The 21,325-nt window shown below is 40.9% G+C and overlaps 1 long non-coding RNA gene across 1 annotated transcript in view; it reads left to right on the top strand.

Moving 5' to 3' along the window:
- Positions 1-19,145, top strand: part of LOC108713814 — a 65,751-nt gene extending 46,606 nt beyond the window's left edge. Inside the window, exon 3 of the long non-coding RNA XR_001935222.2 lies at positions 18,814-19,145. This is a non-coding gene — a long non-coding RNA (uncharacterized LOC108713814). The remainder of the gene's footprint in view (positions 1-18,813) is intronic.
- Positions 19,146-21,325: the final 2,180 nt, after the last annotated feature.

Raw genomic sequence — 21,325 nt, 5'->3', positions numbered from 1 at the left:
CCCTGCCTGTCCTTGACTTCATCTAGTTGCTGCCTGTTCTGACTCTTGCTGTGTTTTGACTACTCTCTTGGATCCTGTTCTGTACTGCGATATTGATCTGTTTGACCTGGCCTGTGACCCGACTATTCCTCAGTCTTCTGTATTTGTACCGCATCGTCTGACTGTTACCCACCCAGCCTGACTTTTGACTACACTTATTGTTCCCCGTTCTATTACTTCACGCTTGGTTCCCTTGCTCGCTCAGAACACTCTCCTTGGGCCTCTCACAGTAAGACCTGTCGGGATCCGAGTAGCGGAGGGCTAGTCCCGAAGCCGAAGGCTGCTGTTATGAGCAGAGGAGTGGGCCGCGACTGGGTCGTTGGGGTCTGTTCTGAGTTTGGGATACCATGTGTTACAGCTTGCACCTGATATCACGGTCTGGTCTGTCTGTCTCCAGAAGGTGGCAACCCTGCAGGGTTCTTTCCCCAACTTCACTAAGGGTCCTCTTTCCCTTAGGGCACTATTCTTCTTATTACTGGCTTCTTATTCTACAGGCTCCCTAGCACATCTACCCTCAGCACCTGATGGAGTCCAAAGAGAAAGACCTATGTGCTACCTCCCCCAGAGCATAGGTTACAGCTGCCATTACTTCCTAAACCAGTTGGGGCATTAACCCAAAGGGTTAATGGTTCCCCACAGTATGGTCCTGTCAGCCGGAAAACCAGTGCTATGGGGTTTTGGGCAGAATAAAAAGAAAGGAGCGTCGCAGAATCAAGACATTTACATTTTAAATAAATCTATATTGTTTTTTTATCAAATCTATTTTGTTTTTGCCAGATTGGCCAGAACCACTATAAAGGAAATCATCTTTTACTTCTCTGTGAATTTAGAGGTTTATTTTCCTCAGTGAATCCACAACAGCACATAAAGTCAAGACAAATGTTCTCTCTAGCCTGTTCTATCTTTGAAGCTGACTAGTATTAAAAATAAATGAAATCACCCTGAGTGATGGGTATATCAGATCCCATTCTCGCTCCTGCTAGTACTTGACCTGTAGGTCTGTTGGTGGGAGGGGAGTCCGGAAAAACTCAAATATCATCCAAACTCTGAAATTTCCTAAAGAAATCATGTGCGCAGATGAGTGATAATTATTTTATATGCTTAAATTTCCCCATTTGATTTAAGTTCTTCTTTAATCTAGGTGTTTATATTTAGATGCAGTAATCCATTTATATAAAATATGCAAGGGACTCTTCTTGCATGTAAGTTGTCTATAACATTATTTAACCTATTTAACTGCTAGATACCAGATAACCATTTTGAAGATGGTAGAACTTGTCCCAGTGCTCACGGATGCTTACACTAGTCTCCCCTAAAATAGCAGTTGCCACTGTAGGGTACTAACCCTTTCTGGTCTCTTCCTTGAAGCCTCTGCCTTCTCTACTAACTACCCTAATCCTGTCCCTCACTCGTAGTGAACTTTCCTAGCACTTACGGGGGCCTACCGCTGCCCCAGGCTCTCAAGCAAACCACCTCCTCCTCCTACTAAAGAATTAGCTAGTACATTATGTTTTGGGCTTTTGTACCAGCCCAAGGCAACCACAGCCCTTTAGCAGTAAAGATCTGTGTCTTCAAAGATGCCCCAGTAGCTCCCCATCTTCTTTTCTGCTGATTCACTGCACATGCTCTGTGCTACTGTCACTTACTGAGCTTAGGGACCCACTCACAATATACAGTACTCATAGAAATGTCACAATATAAGGCTGATTAGTAATTAATACAGATATTTACTACATGGCAGCACAGAAACCAGTGCAATTAGCGTCAGAATTTAATAATCAGCAAACCTGTAGCATCAGCTTATATTGCAGGCCAACCTCATTTTCTTTTTGATAATTTACGACAACCCCTAAGCTTCTCAACAGCTGCTCAGAGCCCACTGAGCATGTGAGTGTCACAGACACTTTCCAAGATGGTGACCCCCTGTGACAAATTTGAAGTTCTGGATCATTGCTGCTATTGACAAGCTGACACTTTAGGCTGGTGCAATAAGGTCACTATATAAAATATGGCATTTTAGCCATATTATTTTTAGGGTTTAGTTCTCCTTTAAAGTCTAGACATCCCTGACACCCCTAGGCCAAATATTGAACTACCAGGGGATCTGCTCCCCCTCCCAACTGCAGGCCTAACAACTAGCTGGTCAAAACCCTTCTGTGGAATGTCTGAAATGTTTAGCAAAACTTTTACCCTATTACACCAGTATGTCACTAGCTGTGTCACAATTTAGACTTTACACTTGGCTTGTGTTGATACCAGATCCAAAGGTTTTTGGATTTTTTTTAAAAATACATTCCATTTTGCTTAGGGTCTCTGGAATACAACAGCCAAGTGTTTCCATTTTCAAAACACCTTTTTTTTCCACATTTTAACTCAAACTGTTTCTTGGTAATTATATTTAGTTTGGCCTACTTCTGGGCATAATAACTTTGTGTCCTTAAGTCTTTACAGGCTGGTTGCCTAATCTAACGAAGACCCAAATATTCTATGTGACAAACAAAGTGTAGCCCATAATATATTTTATATCATAATTCAGTACTGTATATAACCATTTGCTGCTTTTAACATTGTTTTTGAAAAAAAAGTCATAACAAATTGTTTTTACTACTGGAACTTTTTGTTTGTTGGATCATATACAACTTGGCTACCCATGTGGCTGAACAGATTGCACTGATCAGATGGTTTAGCATGTGAGACGTACAGTTGGATCTTTAGATAGATCTGTCAAGTGTCACATAATTAGTGTGTCAGTCATGTTTTTAGACCTTTACTCCTCCTCCTCCCATGCTGGGGGAAAATCATGCAGTTTTTAGGCCCTTGATTGTGAGCAAGTGGCCAATTTATTGACAGTTCCAGGATAGTTGGCCAATCAGATTGCTTTAAATGGACCAGGAAACTGCAGGTCCCTCTACCAGACACCAGGGTCATTTACTGTGTACATTGTAAATTACCCCTTAACTGCAGAGCAGTGACAGTGGTGTTTTGGACTTTCAGGTACCTGCCAGAGGTGAGGAGAAGATCAGCGTTTAGTAAAATTAAGTAATGGATAACTGATTGGGACATGTCATGTGTGCCCCAAAGCTTTAGAGCAGGGTTCCCCAAGCTTTTATACCCATGAGCCACATTCAAATGTAAAAAAGAGTTGGCGAACTACACAAGCATGAAAAAACTTCCCAGGGGTGCCAAATAAGGACTCTGATTGGCTATTTGGTAGCCCCTATGTGGACTGGCAGCATACAGGAGATTCTGTTGGGCAGTACATCTGTTTTTATGCAACTAAAACTTGCCTCCAAGCCAGGAATTAAAAAATAAGCATTTGCTTTGAGGCCACTGGAAGCAACATCCAAGGGGTTGGAGAGCAACCTGTTGCTCTTGAGCCACTGGTTGGGGATCACTGCTTTAGAGGGCTGAGCTCTCAAATTCACAGCAATAATCTTGACAGCTCTGGATGGGTGTAGACCCATTCTTACACCATGTTTGGACCTCCATACAAATGCCAAATGTGGAGCATCAGCTAATCAAATTTTCCATTTTCATACCTCACAATTGTCACAATCATTGCAAGACAGTCCAGAATCATGGACCCCCAAAGAGCAGTCAAGGGAAGTGGGTAAGGTTTTATAATGGGCATGGCTAAACCATGCCCATAAGCTATTCACTTTGACAGGTCATATCTGGTGGGACTTGACTATGATAGCCTTTAATTGAATTGACCAACTAAGCGACCAATGATCAGCCAGTTTCTGCTGAGGGCCATGATATAGATGATCTGGTTGGTCTATGTGATCACCTTAATCATGTTATTGCTTGATATTTTTTTTGCAATGTGTAATGATTAAGTAATTTCTTAAATTAATAAATGTGGCCATAAGTACATGGGGGGGGGGGGTCTTTACATAGGGTATATGACCAGATGACCTCTACAGTTTTTTTCTAAATGACTCTTGTCCACATTGAAGCTCGTATGGCTATCTCTAAATATCTAATTTGTGAAATTTTCTTATTTTTTATTTTGAAACACAAATTTAAAAAAAAGGCTGTTTTTTTTTTTTAAGTAATCACCATATGGCTGAAGAAACAGATTTCATTGCTCCACACTTTGCTCACAAATTCCAAGTTTAGTTAAAAACAAGTATGTAATAAAAACAACACGGTTTAGTCACATTTATTTAGTCAGATAATTTATGTTTTAATTATTTTATATGGTCCCAGCTCTGTGGTATTAATCTTTCATGGTGGCTGCACAACTTATAGCTTTTTTTTTGTTTTACCATCTTGTTTTTTTTGTTTTACCATCTTGCTGAAAAAAATATCATTTTACAGACTTATGTGTTTTCTCAAATGGAAAAAAAAAACACAGCAGCTTTTATCCACATCTGTAGTTGGAAATGGGTTGCTTGCTAAAGCTTCTGCTTGATGGAGGTCTTCATCATTTGGAGACAACCTAATGTTTCCTTTGGTGGCTTCAATAGAACTTAGTATTTGGCAAAAGTGGTAAAGGTGGTTTTTGGCCAAAAAATATATCCGTCATCTAGTAGCTGATATCAGGTCTTCAAATTGCTTTACTCTTCCTTTACATATCACAGTAGAAAGGAAAAATCTCTGTTGACTAAGCTGGACCTCAGTCAGGCCCAAACTGGCAATCTGTGGATTCTGGCAAATGCCAGAGCGGCTGCTGTAAGATGCCATAAGCAGTCACTATTTATTGGGCTGGTGGGGTGCTGTGTGGGTCTCTTCATGCACCTCTGTGTGCTTAAAATGCCAGGGCTTATTTGAAATCCCAGTCTGGCTCTGCCCTCAGTCTTTAACTGTCAGTGGAATTGTTCCATCAACCTTTACCCTGCCTAGATTTTAACTCTTATTTCTAGTAGGTAGACTGAAAATTCAGGAGCAGTAGTGATGTGTGGGTCAGGTAAAACTCAATCCACACCTAACCTTAACCTGCACCAAACCCTAACCTGCAAAATATTGCCATTGTAGAACCCACACCCAACCCATACATGCATCTTCGCACACTGGTCTTTGGGAACAGTGGAGGAGTATACTTTACTAGTTTACCCTAACCTGCAATGGTTGGCCAAATTTCAACCGAAACCTCCCAAATGGTGGTCAACCCACGGGTCACCACAGTTTTTAGGTCAACCCACATTTCACTAGTGTGCAGTGCTGAGAATATAGTCACTTGGGTCATTTCAATGGAAAAATTTGTTGCACTTGTGCAGTAACCTGTAGCAACCAGTCACTGATTAGCTTGTTTCAGCTAGTTATAACGCTAAAGCAACATGGTTGCCATGGGTTGCTGTCCAGGAGCAAATTTGCAGAGTGTTTTTAAATGAACCCTGAGCCCAGTGCTCCTTTTACAAAAAAAGCTCACCAGCCCAGGCAAGTTTTTATTGCAGCTTCACCATCATACCTTGTTTTGTCAGATGTCCCACAGTTAGAGTAAAATTACCAGACTTTGGCCAGATTCAGTTCAGTGAGAAAAAGTCATCTTATGGTTTATCACTTGAAAACTCATGGATAAGATTGAATTATAGGAGAAACAACCTTTCTCCTAATTCACTTAGACTTTAATAGAGTTTATACATGATAAACAGTGAGATCATTTGATCTATATTGAATTTAATTTCAAATTCAATCTTGTCCATGAGTCTTCACGTGATAAACCTTCTTCTCTGTGATTTGTATCTGGCACTTTGTGTCTAAGGAAAGCAAGGTAAGATAGATGGAGGTGCAGTACTTTTTCACTTTTCCAGGCCAGTGAGGTTTGTACCAAAAAAGAGCACCGGCCAGGGGGAACGAATCTAGTCAACGAATTCATCAGAATTCTTCCAGTTCAGCAGGTCTGAGTTTTAACCTTGAGCTTTCTGTCTTTTTATAGTTGCCACCTTTCCACCACCAGTAAATACAGTAAGCCCATTTGTCCAATCCTGAGGTTTTACCTGGCAGTGGCCAGTGTTTGGTCAGATTGGTGACATTACTGGTTATGACTTGGCATGACTGAGTAGATTGGAGATGTGGCCTAAAATGTGCCTATTTTTTCATTGGAAAAGTTGAGAAATATATGTAATCCATAAAACATTACATGAATACGCTCAGTTTTTCCTTCAGCAGAGGTTTGTGATAGAGAATCAATTCCACCACCTCAGCAACAGCATCTTCATCATCAAGGTTCCTCCTGTAGTTTGAGTCTGTATTGTAGCAGATGGCTTTTTTACTGAAGGAGCAACTGGTGTATTGGGGAGAATAAAAATGTGTGTCTATATTTTTACGTTACCATTTAGGAAGCTTCCATTTTTATTAATGCCTGCAATTGTCTTTACCAGCTGCACGCTGACATAGTTATGGAGAGTCCATGGAGAAGAGACATATTCCTGCCATAAACCAAGCCGTTTCAATGAGCATCATATATTTCTATTCTAATCACAAGCGTGTGTTGGATTTTTTAAATTCTGGAATCTTATTTTATGCATGTTTCATGTTCTGCCATTCCATATATTTAGCTATTGGTAAAAGGAAGTAAAACCGGGTAATGAGATATAAGTTGTGTTTGGCTAATCTGACCCATTTCGATTGCCCAAACATTTCGTGAAACGGTGAAAATATACCAAAATGCATTGAAGTCTAACGGGAATGTAATAAAAGTCGCAAAGAGCAAAACAATTCGCACCAATAAGACTAAAAATCCACATCTCGCAATGTAATATTGTTCCTTAAACTGTTATTGCATTGCGAATTTTAATTGCGCATTGCGAATTTTAATTGTGCGCTCATAAGAAGTGCTTGAAGGTGTCGTAATCTTTTGGAGCAAACATAACGACTTTTTCAGTAAGAAGTTTTATTACATTGACTGCGCATTGGCGCAAACTATAAAATTCGCAAACGGTCTTTCACTGTCGGAAGTGGTCGCTAAACAGTTTCCGGGCTCGCAAAAGCTATATTAAATTTGCACAAAGCAAAATTTTTTTTGCGCAAAGGCATAACTTTTCGCATTGCGAATAGTTTTTCCGTTAGCGATTTTTATTACATTCCCCCGTATATGCCATAAAAATTATTTTGGTGTGTGACAAATTGCGCGGCAAATTTTTGACGTGCAACAAATTTTTTCACCCATTAAAGTCTACAGGCGTCGTTTTCGCAGTGAAACATTCCGCTCATCACTAAGGGGTTATTTATTAATGTCTGAATGCCAAAACATTGAAAAATCTGAAACTATAAAATCCAATTTTTCTGTGGAAAAACCTTTTTTTGGGTATTTATTATCAGCGCCGTTTCTGACGAAGGCGACTAATGCAATGCCGCCCCCCCTTGCCGACTTAACTGTTGGGAGGGGAGGCAGGAACACTATTGCGCTCTCTCGCAATAATACAGCCGAATTTCCGGTTTAAAAAACGGAAATTCGGCTCTTAAAAATGCAGGAGCGGCTTTTTGCCGCCCCTAGAATCCTCTCTGTCGCTGCCGCCCTTGTTTATTATACCCGGAGGATGGAAACATCTCAGACCTTATAAGTCAATGGGAGAAGTCCCGAAGATATCCTGATCTGCGCTGGGTTTCGTGCAATAATGCGAAGATCTCGTGGTTTTCGTGCGGAAAATCTGAAAATTTTGTACGATTCGAGTTATTTCCGAACAGGAAATTTTCGGGAAAATTTATTGATAAATAAGGGGAAATAACTTGTGTGGATTTGGTCGGAGTATAATTCAGAAAATAATGAGATAAATTTGGATTTTCATAAATAACCCCCTATAAGTCATAACATTTGTGATGTTAATGATATTGCCCCTAAAATTAATGTCAATCCATAGGGAAGATTATGCTCATCTGAATTACATTGATTTCTTGAAGAGAAATCAATGTATATGGTTTCTGGAATCTTGGAATTAGGGATGATCCTGGAATGGTCAGTTTATATCTGCGACTTTAATAATGCCTTTAAAAATCTGAATTCAGTTTTATTTTTATTTTTGTCAATATCTGTGACAGAGGTTTATTCAAAAGATATGTGCATTCAAACTTGAACTGTCTTGGCCATTCTGTACTAAGCTAACTTGATGAAAAATGTAAGGATATAATGGCCTCTTAAACTGGGGTTTGTTGCTAAATTATGATGCCAGTTTAAAATTCTCTGATTAACTAGCAAGACTGTCAGAAATAAGGTCAGGTAACTTCAGGCTCACTAAAATTGGCTTATGCAATTAGGAATGACCTGAAAGTTTGCCTGGATAATCTGCCTTCCCTGGGTGATATATTTAGATACCGGATTATTGCCAAAATAATTTCTTTATCTTTAGATTTTTGCTGAAATGGCACCAGTATATAAAACATGAGTATTGTCTGTGTGTCCTCCAGTTTTTACATTTAGGGGCAGATGTATTAAGAGTCGAATATCGAGGGTTAATTAACCCTCGATATTCGACTGGCGAATTAAAATCCTTTGACTTCGAATATCGAAGTCGAAGGATTCGAAGGATTTTAATCCATCGATCGAAGGATTATCCTTCGACCAAAAAAAGATAGCCAAGCCTAAGGGGACCTTCCCCATAGGCTTGGCTATGGGGAAGGTCCCCATGTTAGCAGCGCCCCTGGGCTTTCTCAGCTTTACTTTTGGCAGTCCCCATAAAGGTTAAAACAGCCAAATGGGATTATTTCACAGTTGGTCTCATTGGACCCCAATTGCTGGAGGGAGTTGTTGGTGTTGGAGCCTGAAGTGGAGGTAGGCCTGAGTAAAAGAAGATTTAGCGAGGAAAGATTCTGTAATAACTCAGTCTAGGATAGAGTGAGCTATTACAGAAACAGGGTAGTTAGTAGGGCAACCATTGGCTCCAACAAGGAGGTCAGAAGAGTTAGTACCCCAAGGTGTCAGCACCAGTTAGGCTCAGGTATAGGGGATTCCTGGAGTAAAGCAGCACTGCAAGCATCCACTAGCGCTAGAAACTAGTCACCTGTAATAGAGTTCTACCTCTGGGTGTTACTAACACTGTGCCTACGTAAATACCATGCATGGGATAAAATGTGTGAAGTGTCCATGAAGTAATTGGATGTGTACCATCTGTGAAGTATCAATAGTGAGATTGTATGAGCAAATGAGTTTATTATTTGTTTTTAAGAACCACTGGCACCCAAATTATGGCGAGATCTGTTCTGTGTTTGTAATTCAGAGTGGTTAACCACCTGAGAGACCGAGTCCCATGTAACACAGGCTCTAAAGAGAATAGCCACTAACTTGGACTGGGAGTCCCTAGCGGATCGAAGCTTGTCGGCGTCCGATTTTACCATGATACAATAAAGAATTTGCCTGAATTGGACTGTTGCAGTGATTGCTTTCATGTTGTATAGGATGGATATATATATATATATATATATATATATATATATATATATATATAATTGGAGGCTCACACTCACAGGTCTTATGAAGAAGTTACAGGTGTTTATTAGTCAAAAAAACAGATAACATTTCAGCTAGCACTCTAGCCTATATATATATATATATATATATATATATATATATATATATATATATATATATATATATATATATATATATACACACACTGTACATACACATACCTATGCTAAACGAACTGTAGATCCTAAGATAACTATAGCCTTGGATAGTATTCTTGTCCAAGAAATCATCCAAGCCGCTCTAAAAGGCATTCTTAGAATCTGCCATCACAATTTCATCCAGCAGTGCATTCCACAACATCACTGACCTCACCATGAAAAACCACCTACGCTGTTCAAATGAAAGTTCTTTTGCTTGAGTATAAAACACTGTCTGTCTATAATATCTTATAATGTCCCCTCACAATTGCCTTTTCTCCTGAGAAGAAAACCCCAATTTTGACAGTATTTCCTCATAGTTTCATTCAGTGCTGTCCAAGTGGCGGCCGACAACCGCCCCTTGTGTGGACCCCCCACATGAAAGTCTGCCTACGTGTCTGCTTACCTGATGTAAACTTTAAACGGTATCAGTACAGAGATTAACTGACCCTTGCATTGTTTTCAGACAGTAAACTCCTGCATTATTCACACCTGTAATCCCCCTGCATTGTTCACACCAGCATTGTGGAATTGTATGTAGCATAGTATGAACTGTTCATCTTGGAATGGCCCTGATATGTTTCCCTGTCTCCTGTTGTATTCTGGCTGTGTGTGCCATACTCTGCCTTCCCTTTGTTACCTTTGTGTTCCATACTCTGCCTTCCCTATGCTGCCTGTGTGTGCCATACTCTGCCTGACCTATGCTCCCTGTGTGTGCCATACTCTGCCTGCCCTATGCTCCCTTTGTGTGTCATACTCTGCCTGCCCTATTCTCCCTTTGTGTGCCATACTCTGCCTGCCCTATGCTCCCTGTGTGTGCCATACTCTGCCTTCCCTATGCTTCCTGTGTGTGGCATACTCTGCCTGATCTATGCTCCTTGTGTGTGCCATACTCTGCCTGCCCTATGCTCCCTGTGTGTGCCATACACTGCCTTCCCTATGCTCCCTCTGTGTGCCATACTCTGCCTACACTAGCATTGTGGCACTGTATGTAGCACAGTATGAAGTGTTCATCTTAGAATGGCCCTGATAGGTTTCCTTGTCTCCTGCTGTATTCTGCCTGTGTGTCGGGATCCAGAAGATCTGGCTCAAGCCGAGCCGACATCTCCCCAGGCCTGTGCTTCCACTCCGGCGCTTGTTGCAGGTTCGAGCGCGTGTCCTGATGCGCGCGTGTGTTTGGACGCGGGCGCGCATTTACGTGCGCGCGCGCGTTCTGACGCGGGCGCGCGCTCTGACGCGGGCGCGCATTCACGTGCGCGTGCGCGTTCTGACGCAGGCGCGCGTTCTGACGCCAACATGCGTCCTGGGGTTAAAAGGTCACTCCGACCTAGGCCCAGTGCGAGGTGATCGTCTTACTGACACTGAGCGTTTATTACTGATGTTATTCTGATTTCGACCACGGCTTGTTACTGACTACTCTTCTGATTATCCCTGGATTCCTGTACTGCTCGTCTGACTTCGACCTTGGCTTTTCTGACTACTCTTCTGGATTTCCCTCAACTGGTACCTGCTTATTGATCCTTCCTGTGTATGACCCGGCCTGTTCCAGACTTCGCTTCGTCTCCTGCAGATAAGTGCTAGCCCTTATTACGAACTGTTATTTCTGTGGGCTCCTCTAGCACTCCTGCTATTCCTTATCTGGGAACGTCCTGTCTCAACCCTCAGGGCGCAACTCAGTGGGAAGCGTGGGGGAGGCTCTTACCTTCGGACTCGCCTTGACTCTTGACACTGTGTTTGCCTTCCCTTTGTTGCCTGTGCGTGCCATACTCTGCCTGTCCTACCCTGTGTGTGCCATACTCTGCCTGTCCTATGCTCCTTGTGTGTGCCATACTCTGCTTGCCCAATGCTCCCTGTGTGTGCCATACTCTGTCTGCCTTATGCTCCATGTGTGTGCCATACTCTTCCTGCCCTATGCTCCTGTGTGTGCCATACTCTGCTTGCCCTATGCTCCCTGTGTGTGCCATACTCTGCTTGCCCTATGTTCCTGTGTGTGCCATACTCTGCTTGCCCTATGCTCCCTGTGTGTGCCATACTCTTCCTGCCCTATGCTCCTGTGTGTGCCATACTCTGCTTGCCCTATGCTCCCTGTGTGTGCCATATTCTGCTTGCCCTATGTTCCTGTGTGTGCCATACTCTGCCTGCCCTATGCTCCCTGTGTGTGCCATACTCTTCCTGCCCTTTGCTCCTGTGTGTGCCATACTCTGCTTGCCCTATGCTCCCTATGTGTGCCATACTCTGCTTGCCCTATGTTCCTGTGTGTGCCATACTCTGTCTGCCCTATACTTCCTGTGTGTGTCCTACTATGCCTGCCCTAAGGTACTTGCGGGATGTGAGCCTGATAGGGTTTGTTCTGGGGGTTTGTTAGTATTTAGAAATTGTTGTTAGGGGCCCCTAAGGTGTTTATTTATGTGCTGGGGGTGCTGTGTTATTCACACGGGAGGAGCAGGCACATGAATTTAAGGGTATGTTTTAACATGACTTAAATTTTTCACATATGTGATGAGTGATATTTCTGCAGTTAGCACCAACCATTTGTTTGTTTTTTTTGGTGTGCTACCAACATTAATACTGGCATAGTCTTAAAAGTTCTTAAAAGTGGTAGCATGGGTGTGGTTTAAAGTCGGTATGGTTTAAACAGGGTGTGGTCAACACTGGCTTCCATTATTGGCCCTCCACTACATAGGCCAGAAAAAACCCAGCCCTCAGTACCACAGAAGTTGGATAGCACTGATTTAATTATTTCATCCCTCTTACCAATTTAGTTGCACATCTCTGCACCTGCACCTGCTCATTAATATCTTTTTAAGGACTGGGGCCAGTTAATGCATTTGAAGAGTTGAATCTGGCTTTATCGGTGTGTTCTCTACTGTTGGTAAAATTCCATGTGTGATAGAGGTCTAACTGGTGGTTAGGGAAAGACTGAACACAAAACCTTTGTGAGTCCATCATCCACAATCTCTGGAAAAGATCCTCTCTTCTGAAATGCCTACAACTGCCTCTAGGCCATCTATCTACTCATGGCCCTCTCAACTGCCGCTGGGTTGGCTGTCTATAATGTAATACTTTGTATAATAAATAGGGCTTTGCACCAATATGATGTAACGCTTGACTGCTATTTGAAATGTATCTTTCCTTTGTAACACAGTAGACTTCCTCTGCATTCTTTTACACAGCATTATGTTTTTGAAAACCTTTTCTATATATTTGACATACGCCATGTCATCTTGGGTTTTTGTGGCCTATTGTCATTCACATGGACGTGTGATTAGCCGCACCACTAATATACTTTTAAAGCAGTCTCTATTTCTTCCCCTGTTACGCAGTGTATGAATTAAACGATTCTGACCTTTTTGTGCCACGATTTGGCAGGTTTGACATTTAGGATGATTATAGGTGCCAGCGCATTATTTTAAGGTGGTCTGCAATTAAAAATACCTCTCAGCAACGTATAGTGTTACACATAACTGATTTGAGCTTTCTGATTTTTCCATGACAGCCCTGAGAATGGTATCTTGATGTTAGAGCGTCAATTATTCTAATTTATTCTGTTAGTCATTGTATCCACGTACGACCTGCAGCCAATTAGTTTGAGTAGATGGGGAAGAGTTTCAGAATGTAAACCTCACAATCAAATGAGGTGGAGAGGTGACAAGTCATACAGGGCTATGTAACAAAAGTTACAAATTGTGCCCAGGTCTAGTAACCCATAGCAACCAATCAGATGTGGACTGGTTGGTGAAGATTAGAAGACCAGTAGTCATTAGTGCTTGTAGCTGGCTCTTGTACAACAGCGATTGATTTCAATATGAAAGACAGTTTGCTGTAGGTGAATAGACCAATGTTATTGCAGCATCATATACTGTAGACCACAGTGGCCTATGGGGCTGCCCAACCTGGGAGGGACTTGGAACAGTGGCAATGAAGGCCACGTATGAGTGAGAATTAGGGAGCATGGCCATATGCTTCCCTAGATACACTTGAAAACACAGCTTGAAGGTCAGTTAGATTGACATTTGGGTGCATTTGTATTTCCAGTCCTAGAGATTGTTGAAATTATGACTGAATGACTGGGCATCCTAACGAAACACTGGACCTTCAATGGGGTCCTAATCAAGAGTTGGACCTTCAAATGGGGCCTGAATTGTCTCATAAGTTTGCCTTCTGTACACCATCTGCCTGTGCTTTGCCAATTTTGATTGACCAAGAAGTGGTGGTTCTTCCTAGTACACTGCATCTACAGTGGGTATGATTTATGCTGCGCTAACTCTCTGGTCCATTGCTGAATGCACTTATCTCTGTTTCAGATTTGTCTTTTGTTTCATCCCGATGGATGTTGGTCAACCTTTGATTACGTTTGACAGATCAATGTCCCAAACCAGGACTTGTTAGCTTTAGCTTCAGTCAGAAGACTCATGTAGGTTCAGAAGGCTCACTGTGCCCCACCAATAGATCTTTATTAAACCTTTATCTTCATAGTAATGAATGCTGTGCCATGGTATACTGTGGTGCACTGGAAGTACGGCTAGGGTTGTGGTGTAATTAACCTAAAAAAAGTCAGCAACAGCAAATTATTTTTTGTAGGACCACAGGGTTGCCTTTAATTGAAGCCAGGTTGCAATTTCAGTGTATAGCTCTAATATATAACTTCCTGCTTATACCTGTTATTTAAATAACACTTACTCTTGCCATTCCCTTAGTTCTGCCTAAGAACACTGTGTAGGGAAGCCTTTTTTCATGTAATTTGGGTTAACTGCAAAGCTGACAGGAGCTCTCCAGGGGTTAAAACAACTGCATGCTCCCACAGAACATTCTTTTTTGCTTTACAACTTTTTTTTTTATATCTGCACTGCTACTTTAATAAGGGGAAAAAAAATGGGTCAGGTCTTGTTATCTATTCATTGCGTGGGTAGGAATCCTTTGACGAGCTTTCTGGGGAAGCCACTGACTAGGGAATTGCTAGTGAAATTCTAGGAGAACACGGATAAAATTCTGTCAGCAGCAATATATATTACAAATAAACCCTTACACGCCCACTGGAAAAAAAAAAAGGCAAGAAAGGGGCACGGTATCTTCCAATTAACTGATATCATTGCAAACTTTTAAATCGGAGAATCCTACGCATAGCCTACACACAGGAGACAATGTGTTCTTTTTAATACACTGCATAGTATTGGAAATCGTGGCCTAGAAAGAGGAATTAATGAATCCTGCAAAAGAAAATCTCTGCTCTCTCTCTCTTTTTAATTTTTTATTTTTTTTTGTAAAAGAAGGAAAGAAGATTTCGCTGTGCCGTGGGTTTAACCTATTCATTATTCCTTAAAGAGATAACAATGCCCATGCAAACAGATAAAAGCAGTTTCATGTAGTTATGTGATCCTCCTGCCCCCTCCCCAAAACAGTGTCACCATTAAGTTGTCCACATAAAAATATAGGGATGCACCAAATCCAGGATTCGGTTAAGGATCTGGATTTGGCCGAATCCCCCCATGCAAATTGGGGGGAAGGGAAATCTCATGACTTTTCATCACCAAACAAGGAATGTTTTTCCACTTTTTCCTTTACCACCCTAATTTGCATATGCAGATTTGGTTTCGTTTTCAGAAATCTTTCACAAAGAATTCAGGGATTCGGTCGAATCTAAAATAATGGATTTGGTGCATCCCTATAACAATATGAAGCACCAAAATAATGCCACCATTAAGTTGTAAGTACTGTTTCTATTTTTGCAGATGATACTAAATTGTGCAGAACTATAGGTTCCATTCAAGATGCTGCCACTTTGCACAGTGATTTGTCTAAGTTGGGAAAACTGGGCAGCAAACTGGAAAATGAGGTTCAATGTTGATAAATGCAGGTTATGCACTTTGGCAAAATAATATAAATGCAAGTTATACACTAAATGGCAGTTAGTTGGGAGTTTCCTTAAATGAGAAGGATCTAGGGGTCTTTGTAGATAACAAGTTGTCTAATTCTGGGCAGTGTCATTCTGTGGCTACTAAAGCAAATAAAGTTCTGTCTTGCATAAAAAGGGCATTAACTCAAGGGATGAAAACATAATTCTGCCTCTTTATAGGTCCCTGGTGAGGCCTCATCTGGAGTATGCAGTTCAGTTTTGAACTCCAGTCCTTAAGAGGGATATAAATGAGCTGGAGAGAGTGCAGAGACTAAGTGCAACTAAACTGGTTAGAGGGACGGAAGACTTAAATTATGAGGGTAGACTGTCAAGGTTTGGGTTGTTTTCTCTGGAAAAAAGGCGCTTGCGAGGGGACATGATTACACTTTACAAGTACATTAGAGGACATTATAGACAAATAGCAGGGGACCTTTTTACCCATAAAGTGGATCACCGTACCAGAGGCCTCCCCTTTAGACTAGAAGAAAAGAACTTTCATTTGAAGCAACGTAGGGGGTTCTTCACAGTCAGGACAGTGAGGTTGTGGAATGCACTGCCGGGTGATGTTGTGATGCTGATTCAGTTAATGACTATAAGAATGGCTTGGATGATTTCTTGGACAGACATAATATCAAAGGCTATTGTGATACTAAACTCTATAGTTAGTATAGGTATAGGTATATAGAATTTATGTGAAAGTAGGGAGGGGTGTGTGTATGGATGCTGGGTTTTCGTTTGGAGGGGTTGAACTTGATGGTCTTTTTTCAACCCAATTTAACTATGTAGCTATGTCTTCATAAAAATAGGAAGTGCCACAACATCTGCCATAATATCTAACAGAGCAGCAATTCTGCAGCAGTGGCACTTTGCAAGATAATGGAGTGCTCCCCTCATAGTTGCCCAAATAATTTAAGCCCTTCTATTTTGGAGTTAGGCAACACTGTCTGGTTGTATATGTCTAAGGGTTTTATCCTGTTACCTGCATTATTTTGCCAAAGTTTTTAATTTACCACCCTATGTTCCACCAGAGAGATCTCTAGCACATTTCTTTTGAATGCCTGTGAATCACAATACTATTGATTGGATTCTGTATAGTTGCTCATAGCTTTCCTTCTGTTCATTAGCCGGTTCCTGTTCCACAAATGGACAAATATATGAATTTATTCTCGCTGCATAGTCACATATACATAAATCCTTCAAGTTCTACCTTTCATAGAGCCCCTTTGGCACCACAGATCCCAAGGAGGACTAAATAAATAAAGCAAAGTTTTTAAAAAGACTGGTAACTCTCGACAATTTTGCTCAAGGGGAAATTCCCTTTCTCATTACTTAAAGGCAATAGGAAATTCTGCCTGAATCAATACATTCGTACTGTATAAATTATTGAATATAACCTTGGGTTTTCTGCTTATAATTTCAAAGTGGATATGTCCGTGGCTCAAGTGAACTGCACTTTATGTTCGATATATTCACCTACCAGAGAATCATGATGATACATTTTGCTGTAAGGAATCAGTTGCTCCAGTGCCACCAAATGGTTTTGGGGAAGTTCCGATAAATATGTAACATGCATAATACATATGAGCGTTTTCTAGCCAGGGGGTTCCTTCTACAGCTGTGGTGCCCATGTTCCAAAGAAGGCCCATGAATAGTTATTGTTCAAGACTCATGTATAGGATTTAGACCCCATATAATTGATTAATCAGCAGAAAAGCATAGTACAGTATATCTCCCCTGCGGAATTCTCTTTAAAGGAGAAGGAAAGGTTAAAACTAAGTAAGCCTTAACAGAAAGGTCCATCTAAATATACCAGTAAACCCCCAAAGTAATGTTGCTCTGAGTCCCCTGTCAAAAGAAACACTGCATTTCTTTCCTTCTATTGTGTACACAAGGGCTTCTGTATCCGACTGCCTGTTTTCAACTTAAACCTACAGGGCTAGGGCTTGAGCATGCTCAGTTTGCTGCTCTTCCCCCCCGCCCCCTCCCTTCTCTGCTGTAATCTGAGCCCAGAGCAGGGACAGACTCAGGCAGGAAGTGATGTCACACCATGTTAATACTGCAGCTGCTATCCTAAACAAACAGAGAGTTTCTAGAGCTTTTTACTCAGGTATGGTAAAGCATTCTACAAAATAAATATAGCATTCTAGCTTGCACTATTGCAGCTAATCTATTGGCAATAAAATGCCTCTGTAGCTTTCCTTCTCCTTTAAGGAGAAAATATTTTAAAGGGATACTGTCATGGGAAAACATGATTGTTTCAAAATGAATCAGTTAATAGAGCTGCTCCAGCAGAATTCTGCCCTGAAATCCAATTCTCAAAAGAGCAAACAGATTTTGTTATATTTACTTTTGAAATCTGACTTGGGGCTAGACATATTGTCAATTTCCCAGCTGCCCCCAGTCATGTGACTTGTGCCTGCCCTTTAGGATGGACTACTTTCTGGCAGACTGTTATTTCTCCTACTTAATGTAACTGAATCAGTCTCAGTGGGACTTGGTTTTTACTATTGTTGTTCTTAGACCTACAATGGAGTGGTTATCTTGTGTTAGGGAACTGTTATCTGGTTAACTTTGCATTGTTCTGTTGTTAGGCTGCTGGGGGGGGGGGTGATATATTACTCCAATTTGCAGTACAGCAGTAAAGAGTGACAGAAGTTTATCAGAGTCACATGAATGGGGGCAGCTGGGAAACCAACAATATGTCTAGCCCCATGTCAGATTTCAAAATTGAATATAAAAAATATCTGTTTGTTCTTTTCAAAAATGGATTTCAGTGCAGAATTCTGCTGGAGCAGCACTATTAACTGAAAAAAACATGTTTTCCCATGACAGTATCCCTTTAAAATATTTGACCCAAACAGTTTAGTTTTTCTTAGCGCTGTTTGGGCTTCAGCCTTGTGAAACCCAAACAATAATCTGGCCAGTAACCACCTTTGATCTCAAAACTCTGCCCACATAAGCACAAACTCCCCCCCAAAATATCACAACCATATGTCACTGCTCTGCCCCTGATGCCTTCAACGTATCGCATTGTTTGGTTTTTGCAGAAGTCAAAGATGGCAACCCTAACCTACATGGAAGGTGCTTCAAAGCACTTTTGTAGGAACTTGTCAGTCAATAGTTGCATGGAAATGTGGTGGTCTTTTAAGTCCAGTTCAGTTTGTTTGTTTTTGTTTAAAAAAACAATGTATCTATGGTTTGACAATGCGGAAAATAAATGAAGGCAGCTGACGTTCTCCGCAATAAGATGGTGTATTGGACATACTTAAAATATATATATTCTGTTCTGCTTTTCTTGTGATTACTTTGTGATCACAACTTTCTATGTCTTTCAGAAGTGGGAGCAAATAAGATTTTCCAGCGTGGTTTTGATGATCCGCAGTCAGAAGGTGCCGTGCTTCTTATTTTCACTTCAATACCAGAAATGCATTGGAGATTTTTTTTTTTTTCTTGGATTGTTCCAAGCTATAACTAGTTCTAAAATAAAAAGCTATATCTGAAGAGTTTCTCCTGGGGCACAAAGGGTCATACACCACCAAATAATTTATCGGTGGCTGACGCAAAAGACTTATTTTCAAGCAACTGTAGTAGAGCACTTGATTTTATGTTGTCCAGTGCCTATTACCATCAGATTTTCATTCCCAGCTTTCATTAAAGCCGTGCTTCTTCCAATCAATTTATTGTTTTTTTCCTTCTTCCTGCTAAATTTCTTCTTTCAACAGATTTGATGAGTCAACCATTGTTTTCTTATGGTGTTTCATTGTGAGTTGGGCAATATAAAACCGAACGGGTGATCTTTTATATGCACACCACAAATAGATATATTTCTCCCTATGTGTTCTTGCTACAGAGAAAAACAACAAGAAATCTCACAATTATAGATATTCTTTTATTCTATGCTACAGATTCTGTCAATGGAAGATGAAAATTCCTCTGAACTAAGAGTAATCCAGCTGTGTACATTGTGTGATACCAGGGTTATTTTATTGGCTTCCTTGAAGTTGTAGATGCCGTCATGGAATGTATATATATTGAGGAAGTCCATATAATCTTCTGACTAATAGAAGGTTGCCGTACACTTATATGTTCCAGCATTTGTTGTATTTAAGGGGATGGGTATGGTTGCCACTTTTGTGCAGCTCACGATCCAGGCAGGGTCGGGACCATGACATCAGTGACATTGCGGATGGGGCGTTCTATGTTGAGTGGGCGGGGCTATGACATGATGATCAGTGATTGGCTGAACACAATTTCAATTGGGAGATCCTGCCTGGTTTTCCTTACTTGGAAAACCGGGCAGACTGTCTTGACCCGGGCAGCCCTTCTGAAAACGGGGCTGCCCGGGTCAAATCTGAACAGGTGGCAACCCTAGGGATGGGGGATGCTAAGGCAATCATAGTTCTGGTAAATAACTGAATATGTTATAAGAAAAATCAGTCTTTCTTACTACGGAGAGTTCCATTATTATGACTCTACTGCGCCGTTTATGAGCTACAGTGCCCTGATGTTCATGCTAAAGAAGGGATAGTCAGCTTGATAGACAATGGCATCTAAGGCAAGACTAAAACTGGAAAGGAAGTCTGGAACACCTTCAGAAAAGCCAGAAAGAAGTGTTAGAAAATTATTATGACTTCTCAAAAAATAAATATATAGTGCTCCCATTATGGATGGGATGACTCACACACAATAGCCAGAACCCAACTTTTTGCTGCTTTCTAACTCTGAGTTAGTCAGAGACTTTAAAGAGGTTGCTCACCATTGAGTTAACTTTAAGTATGACTAGAGTGATATTTTGAGACAATTTGTAATTGATTTCCAGCTTTTATTATTTGTGGTTATTTTATTCATCAGTTTCAGCATTCTGGCTGCTAGGGTCCCAATTACCCTAGCAACTATGCATTGATTTGAATAAGAGACTGGAATATGAATAGGAACTGAAATGAAGGGACTGAATAGAAAGATGAGTAATAAAAAGTAGCAATAACAATACATTTGTAGCCTTACAGAGCTTTTGTTTTTCTAGATGGAGCCCCCGTGTGAAAGATGGAACGAGTTAGATGAAGGCAAATATTTAAAAAGACCAATCGAAAAGTTGCTTAGAATTAGCCATTCTATATCATACCAAAAGTTAACTTAAAGATGAATCACCCCTTTAAGGGGGGCACATGGGACATAACAGTTCAATTGATCCTCAGCATTCAGCTCAGATTTAAAAGCAACAGTTATGACCCATGTGGCCTCCCATCAAGTCACTGATTGGTTACTGCCTGGTAACCAATCAGTGGAAACCAAGAGAGCTGCAAAGCAGGAAGTAATGTTCTGGCTATTATGTTACATATCCAGTCACTCCAGCCTTTATACATTACATTTTTGGCTAACTAACTATATTGAAAACCTTTTTCATTTTGCAAAGCCTATCTATTTGCTGTACCCATTTTTTATTTTTATACTGAACAATTCCTTTAAGAACTGCTTGGGGGATATTCGATATACAAAGATAGTGGTCTGAGGTTTACCTATCCTTTGCTGTATTGCCACATGACTGGTTGTTGGTATTAAGGAGTGTTTAGTCTTTGTACAAAAGGGTTCTTGGACTTTAGGACACTGCGTCTACCACCTTCTACCACCTGATGTTGCTTCATTGCATTACAGCAATATAAATCAGATAGTGTTGTACTTCCATGAGCATCACCAATTTCTCAGAAAATTTAAAAAAAAAATATGAATGGGCAAAACCCAGAGGGGTGACCTAATTGAACTGTTTCAGGACAATCTAGTAGTCACTATCTCAAAATCTACTGGTATATTATAATCTGTTAGGTTCCAAAACAGGGGCTCCTGGCCTGG

This window comes from Xenopus laevis, chromosome 4L (assembly GCF_017654675.1).
Source record: "Xenopus laevis strain J_2021 chromosome 4L, Xenopus_laevis_v10.1, whole genome shotgun sequence".
NCBI lineage: Eukaryota > Metazoa > Chordata > Amphibia > Anura > Pipidae > Xenopus > Xenopus laevis.
Note: the sequence above shows the minus strand (reverse complement) of the source record. Positions and strands in the feature narration are given on the sequence as shown.